General features: G+C 46.9%; 1 protein-coding gene across 1 annotated transcript in view; it reads right to left on the bottom strand.

Annotated features, from left to right (window-relative positions):
* The window catches only part of LOC133360020 (estrogen-related receptor gamma-like), a 305,356-nt gene that overhangs the window by 206,010 nt on the left and 84,182 nt on the right, over positions 1 to 15,164 (bottom strand).

Below are 15,164 nucleotides of genomic sequence, written 5' to 3' on the forward strand. Positions count from 1 at the left end.
AGGTTAAGACACACACCTGACTCATGATTGTGCACCAGTAAAACATATACCTATGTTTTGAATTTGAAAAAAATCTTTTATTTTTTCCAATTAAGAAGGGTTCGGTGAATGCGAACATGAAACTGGTGGGGTTCAGTACCTCCAAAAAGGTTAAGAACCACTGGTCTATACATATGTAGAATATAGAGTTCTCAATAATCTCTGCCCCTGGTTAAATAAAGAGATAACTGTACAGGGAATGATAAAGGCAAAGCTCTCCTTTTGTAAGCGCGATGTCATTTCATTGGCTCTGAGCTGATTGATTAAAAGACGTTGGGGTTTTTAAAGAGATGTATAAAATTGTAAAAATGAATGTGTCCATGTCAGTGGGCATTCTCGTGGTTAAATAAAAGAACAAGTGCCTCAGCATGCAACAATAACTTAAAAATGATATTTAAAAAACAACTCATCTATCTTGCAAAACAAACAAACAATACTCGATGGGGGTTTGTTGTTGTTGTTGCAATAATTCAATCTCCAGACTTAATGAGTAAAAATCTGAAAATAATGTAAAAATTATAAACTAAACAAACATTAGTTCCACCGCTGAGGGAAAAAGAGAAACACGACAGCTTCTGGTGGGTGGCTTACATTTCCTCCTCAAGGAAATTTTTGCTTTAATTAATTTCGCTTAACTTGTGGTGAATTTGCTCATGCCTGTACACCGTTGGCACACGTGACAGCAACCCACCTATCAGGGCTGGCAAGCAACCCACGTGAGGAGTGATGCAGCCAGCACCGCACACCGCCGGATATTCTCTTGTGCCTTACTGCCGACGTTAACGCGACATAGGGCGGTGACGTGGTAGAGCGGGAGTGCCGATTTGCGCTCGGAGTAGAGGTTTGCGGTTCGAGTACCAGCGGCCACGGTTGGTTAATACTGCAGGCGTATTGACCATGAACAGCGCTGTCTGCTTCACAAAAAGCAACGATTGAACGACAGTGTGTTTTGTTTTTTACATTACCAGGTAAGGCCCACTGAGCTATATAACCTAAACTTTTTAAAAGTGGTACGGCCCACTGAACGATGTAGCTGTTTTTCAGAAGCGACCTGGCCACACATGGCAGCTCAGAGAAGTGGTTTATCGTGTGTAACTTTCTTGCAGCCAAACACTCTAAAGGTACGTTTCTAAATGTGGAGGGAAAAGCCAGAGGACCCGAAAATAAATCCACGCGACAACAAAGACCTTCTTGGTTCTTTCGGTAAAGTCACGTAGAAGGGAAGTAATAAAATAATACAAATAAAACATAATAAAATAATTAATTTTATTATTTTTTATTTGTATTATTAAAATAATTTATTTTATTATGTTTTATTTGTATTATTGTATTACTTCCCTTCTACGTGACTTTAACGAAAGAACCAAGAAGATGAATCCCTGCAGTCACGAAAGCTTTAAATCGAAATTTAACAGATAAAGAGACGTGCAAGTTCGAAATCTATAGGCGTCAGTGTCGGGATCGAACCCACGTCCCATCCTGTATAACAGGCGAGGTAGTTAGGGGCCGTCCATAAATGACGTCACGCGATTTTGGACGATTTTTGACCCCCCCCCCCCTCGTCACACGGCGTCATAAAAAGTCAGACCCCCCCTCAAATATGACGTCACAAAGCTCTGCCCCCCGTCCCCCCCCAAAAATATAACATGCTTCAAATCGCTTTAAACTATTGTCATTGTAGTGCGTATTTAATGTGCCGCTGCACTCTGATGTTGTAGGTGAAAACATTTATCAAAAAAGTCTATTTAATTAAGCAGAACGTGTTGTCTATATTTATTAAAGTTGCGCATTTTGATGTGACGTCACATTCTCAACCCCCCCCCCCTCGTCACACATCTTCACAAATGTCTGACCTCCCCCTCTCCAAGGTGCGTGACGTCATTTATGGACGGCCCCTTATCATATCGTCACAGTGGGGCTGTTTTTCAGGAGCGACCTGCCCACAAATAATATAGTCGCCAAATACTATAAACGTGTTTTTTTGTATATACTCTCCGGCCAGTAACTAAACAATGGACGTTAAACGATCCCACAACATTATTTGAAAGAGTGCAGGTCACGTGTGCTGGCATCATTGGTCTGCATTTGAAACGTCTCCATTTATTTGAATTACTTAATTGGCTGACACCACATTGCAACGTCGCTCCTCATTGGCAGACTCGACTGTTTTGTGAAACGTAGAACCTTAGTGATTGCACTTACGCTCTAAAGATGTCGCAAATATCAAATGTACTAAATTATTATACCAAAATCACGGGAGGTCCAGGTCAGGCACATGTAACAATTGTAATTTGCCTTACACAGGGCCTGGTATGAATGCTAGACCACTGAGACTGTTTCACATTATCCTAATCACTGCCACCACATGCCATCATAGCAATAACGTACCAACATATCACGGTTAAGTCTCATAAGCTGTCGGAATAACTGCTGTTAGCAAGCGCCTATCACTTTAACAACAGCGCTGCATACGGGCAAAGATTGTGTGGGCAACACCACATCTGTCCGCTTTTGTCTCCCCAGTGCTGGAGTTGACACGCTGCGGCAGGCACCCATTTGAAGATGGAATCAACATACGGGTGGCCCACGGCAGGTTTGGATACTGCTCGCCACTGGTGTGTGTATGGCCAAAAATCACACCGAGGTTGGCTGCTAATAAAGACAAAGATCCCCTGGGCTGATGTTTTACACACCGCACCAGGTACTCATTTGAGGCCAAGCGGAGCCAGGAGAGGCCAATCACCGATTCAAATATTCAACACCGGGGTGGGTGACCAGCATCACGCCCGACCGCCTTTGTCTCCCCAGTGGCGATGTTAACACACCGCACCAGGAACTAATTTGAGGCCGAGTCGACCTAGGAGAGGCCCAGGACCGGTTCGGATAATCGTCACCGGTATTGGCCGTGAAGCGGGAATCGAACTCGGGTCGCCGGGTTCGTAGCACAGCGTAGCGCTAACCGCAGCACGCACCGCAATGCACACGCCCAAGCCAGTCACACACACACACAGCGTGTTGCCAGTTAACGTGTCACAAAACAACATTTGTTGATACTCGCCGCACGTTTTGCCATACAAGGGGAGGTGAGCTCCGATGCCAAAATAGCCGGGCACAGTCATTGCCTTAAATCCCCCCCCCCCCCACTGCTACCCCCGTTTAATGCGACACGGGCTAACGCATGCCGGCCAGCACCCCCGGCTTCCACAATCAACACGTGGTGCCACGGCCGAAGAGCGCAGTTTACTCAAAACTCCTCCGGCGTGGACCAGTTCGAAGCCGGGTCCACAGCTCGTTCAAACCTCCTGCCACTCACGCCGTCGCTGCTCCGTCCGATCTTCGGCACGGACGACACAGCGCCAGCAGCATTGATCCACCCTCGGCCGATGATAATCGCATGGTTTTTTTTTGTTGTTCATGACGACGTTGACAATTTTAAGTGATGTGCGTTTCGTTCACTACGTTATTCCACTGTGTAAGTTTTCTTTTTCAAGTAAACGCTTTGTTGAACGTGTCTTTTATTTTACTGTACGCGTTTATTTTTTTGCAATGTTTTTTTTTTAATATATACGGGGAACGGTATATTCTACGACCTGAGTTCGATTCCCTCTCACGGCAAAACACCAGTGACGATTACTCGAACCGGTCCCGGGCCTCGCCTAGGTAGACTCAAATTAGTACCTGGTGCAGTGTGTAAACATCGCCACTGGGAAGACAAAGGCGGCTGGGCGTGGGGTCGGCCACTCACGCCCCTCGTGTGCCGTGCCGGCCTGCATAGGTGCTGCTCGCTAACAGCACTTGCCCCAACAGTCTGTGTGAGGCTATACGGGGGATCTTAGTTTCTTTCGTTTTTGTGTTTAAATATGTTAGAACATTATTGGTTGGAAAAACAAACGAATATTAAAAAGGCATCACACAGTGTTTAGCAAACAACACGTTCGAGTTAAAGCGGTCCAGCAAATCGTTAAGGTTTGAAATACAAAATAGGGCTTGGAATGTAAATGTGTATATGTGTGCACGTGTGTGTGCATGTGTACGTGTGCGTGCAAGTGCTGTATTTTGGTAACAATAGCTCTCCCCACCACACCTGCACTTACCACTCATGCTGATAAAGAGCTTAATGCCTTTGCTGCACTGATGTATTTAAAAATGGATTTTTTTTCCAAAGGGGCGAAACTCACACACACACACGCACATACAGACACATACACACGCACAAACACACACACGCACATACAGATACACACACACACGCGCGTGAACAGCGCAAGTGCCAATTATCCAGCGTGTTATAAAGTCGATGGTTTGATCCTCACTTACAGTCGCCCAGCAATTTCTGCCAGGAAATAAACCAAAGTGTGTGTGTGTGTGTTTTGTGTATAAGTCGGCTGCGAAATGGACCCAAGATGCCCCGCGTAACGCCACCGTTCACCATTGTAGACCATCCCGTAACCACATCGCAGCCCCCCGGAATCCCGAGTGGGCATGGCAGAGATTGTAAGCGACTGTCGCAATGCGATGCGCGTGAGTGTGTTAGATGGGCACACACACACACATCGAGAGAGATAGTGTGTGTGAGTGTGTGTGTTAGGTCGACTCAGCCTCAAATGAGTACCTGGTGCGGTGTGTAAATATCGTCACTGGGGAGACAAAGGCGGTCGGGCGTGGTGCTGGCCACCCACCCCCTCGTGTGCCGTGCCGGCCTTCATAGGTGCTCGCTAACAGCACTTGCCCCTACAGTCTGTTAAGGCTATACGGGGGATCTTTGTCTTTTCGATTTAAAGCTTTCGTGACTGCAGGGATTCATCTTCTTGGTTTTTTCGGTAAATTCACGTAGAAGGGAAGTAATAAAATAATAAAAATAAAACATAATAAAATTATATAATAAAATAATATAATACTTCCCTTCTACGTGACTTTACCGAAAACAACAAGAAGATATTTGTCTTTGTTAGATGGGCATACACACGTCAAGAGAGTGTGTGAGTGTGTGTGAGAGTGTATGAGTGTGCGTGAGTGAGTGTGTGTTATATGGGGAGGTGCTCGCTAACAGCACTTGCCCCTACAGTCTGTTAAGGCTATACGGGGGATCTTTGTTATCTTTGTTATATTGGAACACACACACATGGACGAGCACACGACGGTGGTTGACCCTGCCGAAGGTGCTAGGAGGGGAGGGGGGGGGCAGTGATGAGTGATATCTGAATCAGTTCTGCTACCCCCCCCCCTCACCACCGGAATGGTGAAGTATGGTCAAACATCCCCTCACACAGCAGAGGAGTGACAGACAACACGGCTGTACACCTACCAATCAACCCACTTCTTTAAACAAATCTTACAGACCACAGCAGGAACAAGTGCTGTTAGCGAGCACCTATTAAGGCGCACGGGAGAGAGGTTTTGCGTGGCGAGGGAATTGCATTGCGGGGGTGGATTTTAGTTCTCTTTTGTCGACGTTTATCGCCCCTCGCCCGTTCTGATGGTTCTCTTGGCGCGCGTGGAAGCGATGACGGCTCGTGGAGGAAAGGGGACATCAATTTAGAGCGTACTCATGGAGTGGGGGGTTCACCCAGATGCGTATCCATGGGGGGGGGGGGGGGGGGTCTTGTGACAATGTACGTACAGCATAAGAAACGGGGGGGGGGGGGGGGAAGGGGTTGAAGCCTCGATAATAATTTGTCTACATTGGCCTTCAAATGAGTTAGATAGTCCGGCGGTGGACTATCTGTTTGCTTAAACACGTTCATATTATTAATCCTTGATCGTTTCTGCGTGGATTAAATATTGGCCGTTCTATAGGATTCAAGGGGGGGGGGGGGGGTGCGTCAAGCGTACGTACGCAGGTGGGGGGCAGGGGGGTGTAAAAGAGCACGAACCACACTAAGTGTTGGCCGTGAGCGGGAATCGAACTCGGGTCGCCGGGTTCGTAGCGCAGCGTGGCGCTAACCACTACACCACCGCTCCCCACTACGTACAAAGGAACACGCACACACACACACGCCCGTGTACCCCCCCCCCCCCCCCCCAATCAATCAGTGCGTGTCGGTGTTGTTGGTGTGGGGGAGTCCCGCTGCGTGCGTACGCCCCATCCACAGCCCCTTTTACCGCTGTGAAAGCTGACCCGATCATTTCCATTAATCGCAGCCGCAACCACCGGCATCGATCCCCACTGCACGCGGCCGTTTTGGAGGCGCCTAAAAATAGCGGAGCCGTGTTGGGCTCCCTTCTCTACCCACCCCCCCCAACACCAACAACCCACCCAGCCCACCGTACCCCCCTCCCACCCCATCACCACCATCCGCCTCTCAAATCCCCCATTCAGACGTCACCAAAGTAAATAGGATTGTGCGGAAGCACTAACATCGCAGAGGGGAAATTTCCGCGGAGCGCCAGTATAGGAACGCGTGCGCTCTTTGTGTGTGCACTGCGCATTACACCCCCCCCCCACCTAACCCCCCCTCACTCCCTGCGGAGTGATGATGACGTGGTGTTGGGCGCTTGAATCGGATCCCAGTTGGTGGAGGAGGCGTTGAACTCGAGCCATCATCCATCTGCGGTTGATAAATAAAGTACCACTCTATCGGAAGTTGACTAAAGTTGTATTTTTTTTAAATCTTTGGCTGTTTGGGACGTGGCCGTTTCCATCGTCCCCATCCGCCGTCCCTTCGTGTCTCCCACTCGCCTGCTGGTCTCGTCACGGCATCTCTCGACTGAGATCGAACAGACGCTGTCAAATGGAAATGCATTGCCCCTCCACCAAGGAATGTGGAATGTCCACCGCCGGGGAACAATGAAGATTGGGCACCACCCTATACTCGTTTGAGCAGTGACATATTTTATCTGATTAGCACACTCCAGTATATATATACACACACATGCACATAAAAGATAAAGGTGCAGCCCTGCAACTGCTTGCTCACATCACTGCTGGTAGAAGGACCTCCACCAGAGGAAGCTCTGCAGCGCCCCTATACAAGGTATTATGTTTGTATCTTCTTCCCCTGTTCTGATTGAGCTTCATCCAGGTTCACTGGTTTCCTCCCCGTAGCTAAACAAGCCATACAGTGTCACTGGTATTCGGTCAAACATCCCACAGCTGAGGGCCTGCACATTACTCAATTAGCATTACACCTAGCAACATCACCCCCTAATGAAAAAAAAAACTTGGCAGTAAAATAGTAGTTAGACTCATCGAGGTTTTACTGGCTAAACAAACATTAATAAAAACAAAACACATCTCTTCATTTGGCCTATTTTTGAACGTTGGGCAGACGACTCAGAAGAGTTGGGGAGTGTCCACGCATTACCTCACCAAGCGCAACCTGCCTTGTGGACCGCGGCGTCGACCTGCCCCCTGAAATCGACGATGAATCCTAATAACTGCTCGCGAAATCCTACGTGTGGAATTCCACGCACGCAGCCACCGATTCACACCAGCTGGGCTGGACAGGGGCGGTGGGGAGTTGTTTCAGCTGCCTCGCCGCGAGATCGAACCGGCGACCTCCAGAACTGCAAGTCCAGCGCGGTGACACCGGCCACGGTGGCATCCCGGATGGACACAAATTTGCGATTTCAAAGGCTCCGCGTCTCACTTTCCACAGGAGTGCAGCTGCTGTGGAATAGACGCCACCGACCTTTCTCTCACCCTCATATATGGGCAAGGGCTGAAGCTCGGTGGATTGAAGGAAGCAGCGATTCCCAGTCGCCGGCGTGAGGTTTGAATTCTGGCCAGGCTCAAAGTGTGACTCGCCCTCGTAATTCCTCCCGCGTTGGAACAACGTCGCGCCTCCTGGCGGGTGGCAAGTCAGCGGTGGTAGTTTTATAAATAAACTGGATCTGCTCCGCTTCCGTGAGTCGTACTCTCACGTGAACGGTTGCGCACTGCCCTCAGAGTGAGCCAATAGGGATAAACGGAAAGAAAAAATGAGAAAATTACAAACAGATCCTTGCCGGAGGAATGTGTAATTTCCAAGACCCGCTCTCGATTGCCAATGGGGATGAGCACCGTCCACCACTACTTTGAGCAAGGGGGAGACAAGTCTCTTGATTTACGTTAACTTGTAATGTACGTACATTATTTTGTCCTATAAGATAAAAGCAGTTAACGGCCAGCAATTAAAGAATACTGAATTATACCTGTGTCATGATTAGCGCGCTGCGCTATGAACCCGGCGACCCGAGTTCGATTTCCGTTCAAGGCCAACACCAGTGACGATCATCTCAATCGGGCCTGGGCCTTCCCTAGGGTCGACTCAGCCTCAAACGAGCACGTGGTGCGATGTGTAAACATCGCCACTGGTGGAGACAAAGGCGGCCGGGCATCGCACAGACCACCCACCCCTTTGTCTGCCGTGCCGGCCTTCGTAGGTGCTCACTAACAGCACTTGCGCCAACAGTCTGTTCAAAGCTATACGGGGTATATTTGTCTCTTTTTAAAATCCTTTATATTAAGTTTACTTGCGCGCTTGCTTGCGCGCTTAAGACCGTGCAAATCTTTCAGTCGTTTTTTAACCCACTTCCCGTGATCCAATCGCGCTGACATTTTGCACACAGACTCGTTGTACGTGACAATTAATGTTCGTGAAATTTTTTTTCCAAAATTTTACACTTTTTACGACAAAAATATAATATTTAATTACCAATTTCTTAATGGTGCAATGCAATAATCTGACCCATAGGTGGCAGCCATCTCAAGCCAGAGGACGAGAGGACTCTAGCCGCCACGCATATAAAGGATTTATAGTGAAAAACTTTGTTTTTACGGGTTAATTTTTTACGTGTTGCTACCACCCTCCCGCAACGAACGGACGCTGCAGGAGAACGACTCTCCGGACGACGAGGGAGCGGAGCGTCAGGTGGAGAGAGTACGGCGAATTGGCACAGTGGGGAACGCAGGTGGCGCGTCTGCCATTCACCCTGATCTTTTGACCCGTAACATCTGGGACTGTCCTATAACTTCCCTACCAGCATGCCTTCAACAATCCACATGGCCTCAAAGTGCACATAGCATGCCCTAAGTACCTTAGTGATTCAAACTTGCCAAGACGACCCATCGCTGCTGGTTTTATACTGGGTTTTTTTAACCGCATTCTGATTTTCAATGCAAATGTTGCATACATTGTTTTTCCACCGTGTGATTATCTTTGAAAATCGGAATGTGATTTTAAAAAGGGGTTTCAAAACGGGCAGCATACCACTAGAATTGGTGAACATGGTGACGTCAATGCCTCCCTGAATGCTGGCTGTTCGCATTGGTAACATTTCAGTGCGGGTTCAGGTTTCAGGTTTATTTCGTTAGACCCGGGCGAGACCTCAAGAGACCAGGATAGTCTCATTTACAATGTGGCTGAATGAATGAGTGACTGAATGAGTGACTGAACGAGTGAGTGAGTTCAAGTTTCAGGTTCATTTATTTTAACCCAGCTCAAGAGACCAGGATGAATCTCATTTGCAAGAGTGACCTGGGACATTAGCCTGCAAGTAGGGGGGGGGGGGGTGATGATCGCTGCTGTGTGTAATCCCAATTGAGTAAATTTGCGAGTTTAACTTTGAATATGGCATATTTCGACTCTGATGCTGACACACACACACAGTGGCCTATTCTTGCGAATGACGTCAGTGGGTCTTTAACGTCCACTGTGAAGCCGACGGTGCGCAGCAATCACTGCGGTTAATACGCACCTCCGATTAGCCCGGTTGACTACGTGCAGTGCGAAAGAGGTTCAACATAGGTGCACACGTACGCGCGCAGGAATAATCAGGGCGGCCGCTGGATTCGAACCGTGAACTTCTGCAACAAGCAGCGAACACGCCACCGCCTCATTGCTAAAGGAAGACGCAACGTCTAAAAAACACAAACAGCTCTTATTGTTCACATTAGCACCTAGGCGCCGTGCGTCCCAGTCTAAGACACAACGCCACGCTGTAATGATGACATCACTGCGCCGTATAGTTGCGTCCATTGACCGCTTCAATGACATCACTTGATCACCCCTGAATGAGACTTTATATAGTTCCTGCCCCCCCTCCACCTCATTAATGACGCTTGCTACTGCTGCTACACGTGAGAGCTACAGTGCAGTCCAATGTTCCGTTGTTTTGGGTTGAGGCTTCCTCTGCCCACAGTATTGTGTTTCACTCCTGGCAGCTCGGCTTTCGTTCCTGCAACACCACGGGGCTGTCTACTGTAAAGCTGGCATGGGTCTCCTATCACTCGTTATACTCGTCCCAAAATAAATAGTTTGTGTGCCCTTTTAAAAAAAAAATGAAAACAATCAGCACTGCAGAGACAAAGCCGGCCAGGGTGTGCTCCTGGCCAAACCCTGTGCTGTATTCCAGCCTGAACAAGTTTATATATTTTTTTGAAATTATATTTATTTGCGTAAGAAGGGCCCAATGAGATGCTAAGGCTCTTATTTGATGGGCGTTCTGTGGCTGTACAGATTATATTCAGCAACAATTTCATTTGCACTCTAATTACGAAAAGGATGAAAAGTATCATTTTGTCTTCGTTTATATCTATGTATTTAAATAATTCTATTTTTACACGATATATTTTTTTGTACATGAACTCATGAATTAAGCAAACGTTTGCCTAACGCTCTTTCCCTTAAATTTGACACTTTCCCGTTGATGGAAAAAACATGTATTGGTCACTTGTTTAAGTTCTCTGTTTTGATGTTGCGGATTTTTTTTCTTTCGCGAAAATGTTTTTGTATTCATTAAACGATGACACATTATCTGCACCGATGGACCAAGGATCGCCCACGTCAAAGCGTCACTGTGCTGGTCACTGCGGGTTTGTGAAGGACGAGGCCTGGGGTTCCGTCATCACGTCTCACCGATGTTAGCCATGACCAGGAATTGAACTCAGCGCACCGAGCTCATAGCACAGCACGATAACCAGTGTACCAATCGTGGTGAAGTATGGCAAAAACATCCAATGACTGATGGTGTGGGGGAGCCCTTCATCCAGCAGTGGATTGATAATGGCGGGAATGTATCTACATGAACGCTATATTTTAATATCAGCGATTCCACGTGATTCGAAACCTAAGGTGTATGTATCAGATCTGTTGCGGTAACATATCATATTCAGCTGTGCTGTGAATAATCATCGGGTTAACATGCAATATGATAATTCTATTACTCCAGAATAGCTCGTATGACTTCAGGGTTACAGTTTAGCAGATTGTTTAGTAAAGTTTGGACGTTCCTTGTGTTGGATCGTGCAGCCGAGTCACAGGACACAGCAAATCACACACTATGACAGCCCCGTAAGAGTATCGTTATCATCAACCGTCTGACTCTGGGTCTTTCCCTTGGTTACTGACCTCTGGGTGCCACTCCAGTGTTGGTCGCCGTAACGCGCCCTCCTCTCTCCGGCACATGTTTCAAGTTTATTTTGTTTAACCAGGTGAGAAATCAAGAGACCAGGGTGAGTCTCATTTGCAAGACACCTGAGGCATTAGTCTGCCAGTAGGGGGGGGGGGGGGGGGGCGATGATTGCTGCTGTGTGTACAATCCCCAATTGAGCAAATGCAAATGTGCGGGTGCGTTTTTCAAAATTTGGCCAAATACGCACGGAGGAATAACCAGGGCGGCCGCTGGATTCGAACCTGTGAACCTCTGCGACAAGCGGCACACGTGCCGCCACCACCAGGCCACGCCGTCTCTCGGCAGTTGTCACGTGCGTGCCTTATGCATGCACCCTTCTCCGTCATATCACGTGGCTTTCCCGCCACGGCGTATTCAAAACCCCCAAGTTGCTTACCCAATCATGCCGGCAAGAACTGTGCATTCAAAGACGAACGCAGAAGGCGTGTTTTTTTAATTTTATAATTCTGTGTTTGTTTGCGTCAAGTCCGCCCACTTCTAATTCTACCCTCTGCTATCCCCCAAGTTAACGCTCCTATTAGAACATCTCGGTGGCAGTGCACTAAGGCAATCAGGTGTATGTTGAAATTATCAATCGTTAAATGGCCATTAAGTGCAGAGCTGTGATTTCATGACTGAGTAAAGACGCAACTAATTAATCTAAAATTACAATTAATAATTAAAGAGCACGGATTGTACTTTCAAAGGCCCTGGGCCTCGATGCACTTTTTGCCGCAACAACTCTCCCTCTCGCCACGTCCGTCGGTCAACTCGTGCGTAGAGGGCCACGTGGTGGCAGAAGACGTGGATGCAAAAAAATACCTCAATTATCAGTCGATAGCCCACTTAAAAAAAAAATAGTTCAACAAAGTATTATTCGGTGATGCTGCTGCCACCGCTGCATTGGCGACGTTGCACGTGCACGAATAGCAAAAGACTCGACACATTCGTCAATAAAACTGCGGCCTTAAAAGAGAACTACAAATATATATGATGGGCGATGATTTGGGCAAATGGTGTTTCTTCATAGCAATAACCCTTAAATAAATACATCTATGAATACGGGGAAAGTACCCAGAATGTCGCCGATTAATTATCTTGATGTTTTCCTTTTTAATGCGGCAGTGTTATTGACAAATGTGTTGAGTGCGTTAAGATGTTAGTTTTTCTTACATGGCTAAGCTGCAAAAATTATCTTGTGAAGGCGATTGACTCATTTTAACTGTCGCAGGGCATGTGGATGGTTCTACGGTTTGTTTCTACGTTTTGATCTGACCAGGTGGCACTGCGGTAGGCGTCGGCAAGGTAAGGTAAATTACCCTTTTTACCGGGTAAAAGGGTAAAGATGTCGACATGCCAAGGGGTAAGGGTAAAAGGTAGGGTAAAGGTAGGGTAAAGGTAGGCTCGTTGTTTTTTACCTTTTACTTTTTACCTTACCTGCTAAAGGGTAAAAGGTAGGGTAGAGTGATTGTATTGTGGTAAGGTAAAAGGTAGGGTAAAGGTAGGCCCGTTGTTTTAACCTTTACCTTACCTTGCCGAGGCCTACACTGCGGTATAAGGGGCCCAACTGAGACTCCTTTTCAGGTTGTCCGAGTTTAAATCCCAGACTGTTATCGTCCCAACCAATCAAGCCTACGGGCGTCAAACAAAATGGAGACCATTCTGTGGGGATTCGTACTCTTTGTTGTTGTTCTTCCGGTAAAGTCACGTAGGTAAAAAATGTAATGAAAAAACAACCAAATTAAACCACTGGCTAAGAATTAATTTAGTAGGTAAAAAATTTAATGAAAAAACAACCAAATTAAATCACTGGCTAAGTATTAATTTAGTTGTGTTTTCATCACATTTTTTTACCTCCGTGACATTACCGAAAAAAACAAAGAGTATGAATCCTTGCAGTCACGAAAACTTCAAATCTAGAACCATTGTGTGGGGAGTCAACAGTGGGTTGTCCTCTTGTGTCACTGGCCCCTGCCATAGGAATGTGGAATTTCCACCACGAGCTCAGGGGCCACCATTGGAGATGCTCGTTAGAATGTGGGGGACAATGATTGTGATCATGAGTGCAGCATTCGATCACATATACTTAGCCAGTGGGTAATTTATCCCTTTTTTGGTGAAGTGGTTTATGTTTTAAGAACTGATTAAAACGTAAATGTCTAAAATAAGCAAAGATTCCTTGCTCAGCCTTTTAGACCGTGGAGGCCGCTAATAGGGTTAGCGTTCGTACACAAGATGGTGGTATGGCCAACATCATGCCTAGCCATCTTTGTGTCGTCCCCGTTTATGATGGTAAATTAATTTGAAGGTAAAATTAACAAAGAAAACGCACCACAACAGAAACATTTGCACAGGCCAACACCACACCAAACACATGCAACAGCATGGATACAAAGCCACCAGTTCCTGAAGAACAATTGCATGAAGTAGAATTCAGTTCTTCAGGAACTGGTGGTTTTCAACTATTCTTCTAAGGATGAGAGGTGTTTTTAAAGCACGCAGAAAGCCATTGTGAATTGTCAAGGGAGGCCCAGGACAGGTTCACATACGGCATGCTCGTGATATGAATGGCTGTGTTTACCAAGAACACGTAAAACACACCATTGCTCATAATGTACATACAAAACAAAGTCGCCCCGTATAGCCTGAACAGTCTGTAGGGGCAAGTGCCGTTAGCGAGCACCTATGAAGGCCGGCACGGCACACGAGGGGGTGGGTGACCAACACAACGCCCGGTCGCCTTTGCCTCCCTAGTAGTGATGTTTACACAACGCACCAAGTATTCATTTGAGGCTGAGCTGGAATCGAACTCGGGTCGCGGGGTTCATAGTGCAGTGCGCTAACCGCTACACTACCACTCCCTACCTGTACACACGCACAGGTACACACATGTTATTGTGAGCACTGCTACCGGCAATAGCTATGCATCGTTTGTAGCACATAGCTGTGTTCCATATCGCCTGGCTTTTTGAATGCGAATTGTTTAAACGTGAATTTGCGATTATGAACCCATTAAGTAATATATCGTTAATTGAATGATTCATTTGGCTGCTAGCCAAGCCTTGGGAAAGTGTGGACCTATTATTGCACGTTAGAATGTGAACATACGCACGTAAACACATTCACCTACTGCAATTCATTGACATACGTATCGTGTGTGTATGTATGTATGATGAAATTATTTTTCACCCTACATAGCCAACCGCTTTTTGGATGTCCATGGGGAAGGGTCCACAAATCACACTGCAACACAGGGTGCGGTGAGCTAGGGATAGGTAACACAGGTCAACCTGGTGGCGAGGAGAGGGCTGCTGGTTACGAGAGAGAGAGAGAGAGCGAGTATTGGACATTGATTGCTGCTGATGGGTCATGTTATGTTTGTGCAAATGTTTGTATGTTGAACTTCCTTGGCACCCTACGTAGCCAACTGCGTTAATCGGAGGTGCAGGGGAGGGACAACAAACAAAACACAGATAAGCATTTCTAAAGAAATTAGTTCTAAATTTAAAAGTGCATAGCTAGTGGCTTCCTAATATCGGAAGAAAGAGCGTTCCAGATGGCCACAGAAGCGCAGTGACCGTCTTTGTTCGATGCGAGGTTGTCAATGAATTAGGCGCCACGTGCTCAGGTGTTTACATGTCCTGGAAGGTTGAGCACATCCTGAAGAAAGTGGATTCAAAATCCCAGAGCTCAGCGTTCGAAGGGGAGTTTGAATTGGCTATGAGTTTGTGTGATGTTCAGTTTTAGCAGAG

Source organism: Lethenteron reissneri, chromosome 8 (assembly GCF_015708825.2).
Source record: "Lethenteron reissneri isolate LAM-NWPU_2019-01 chromosome 8, ASM1570882v1, whole genome shotgun sequence".
Lineage (NCBI taxonomy): Eukaryota > Metazoa > Chordata > Hyperoartia > Petromyzontiformes > Petromyzontidae > Lethenteron > Lethenteron reissneri.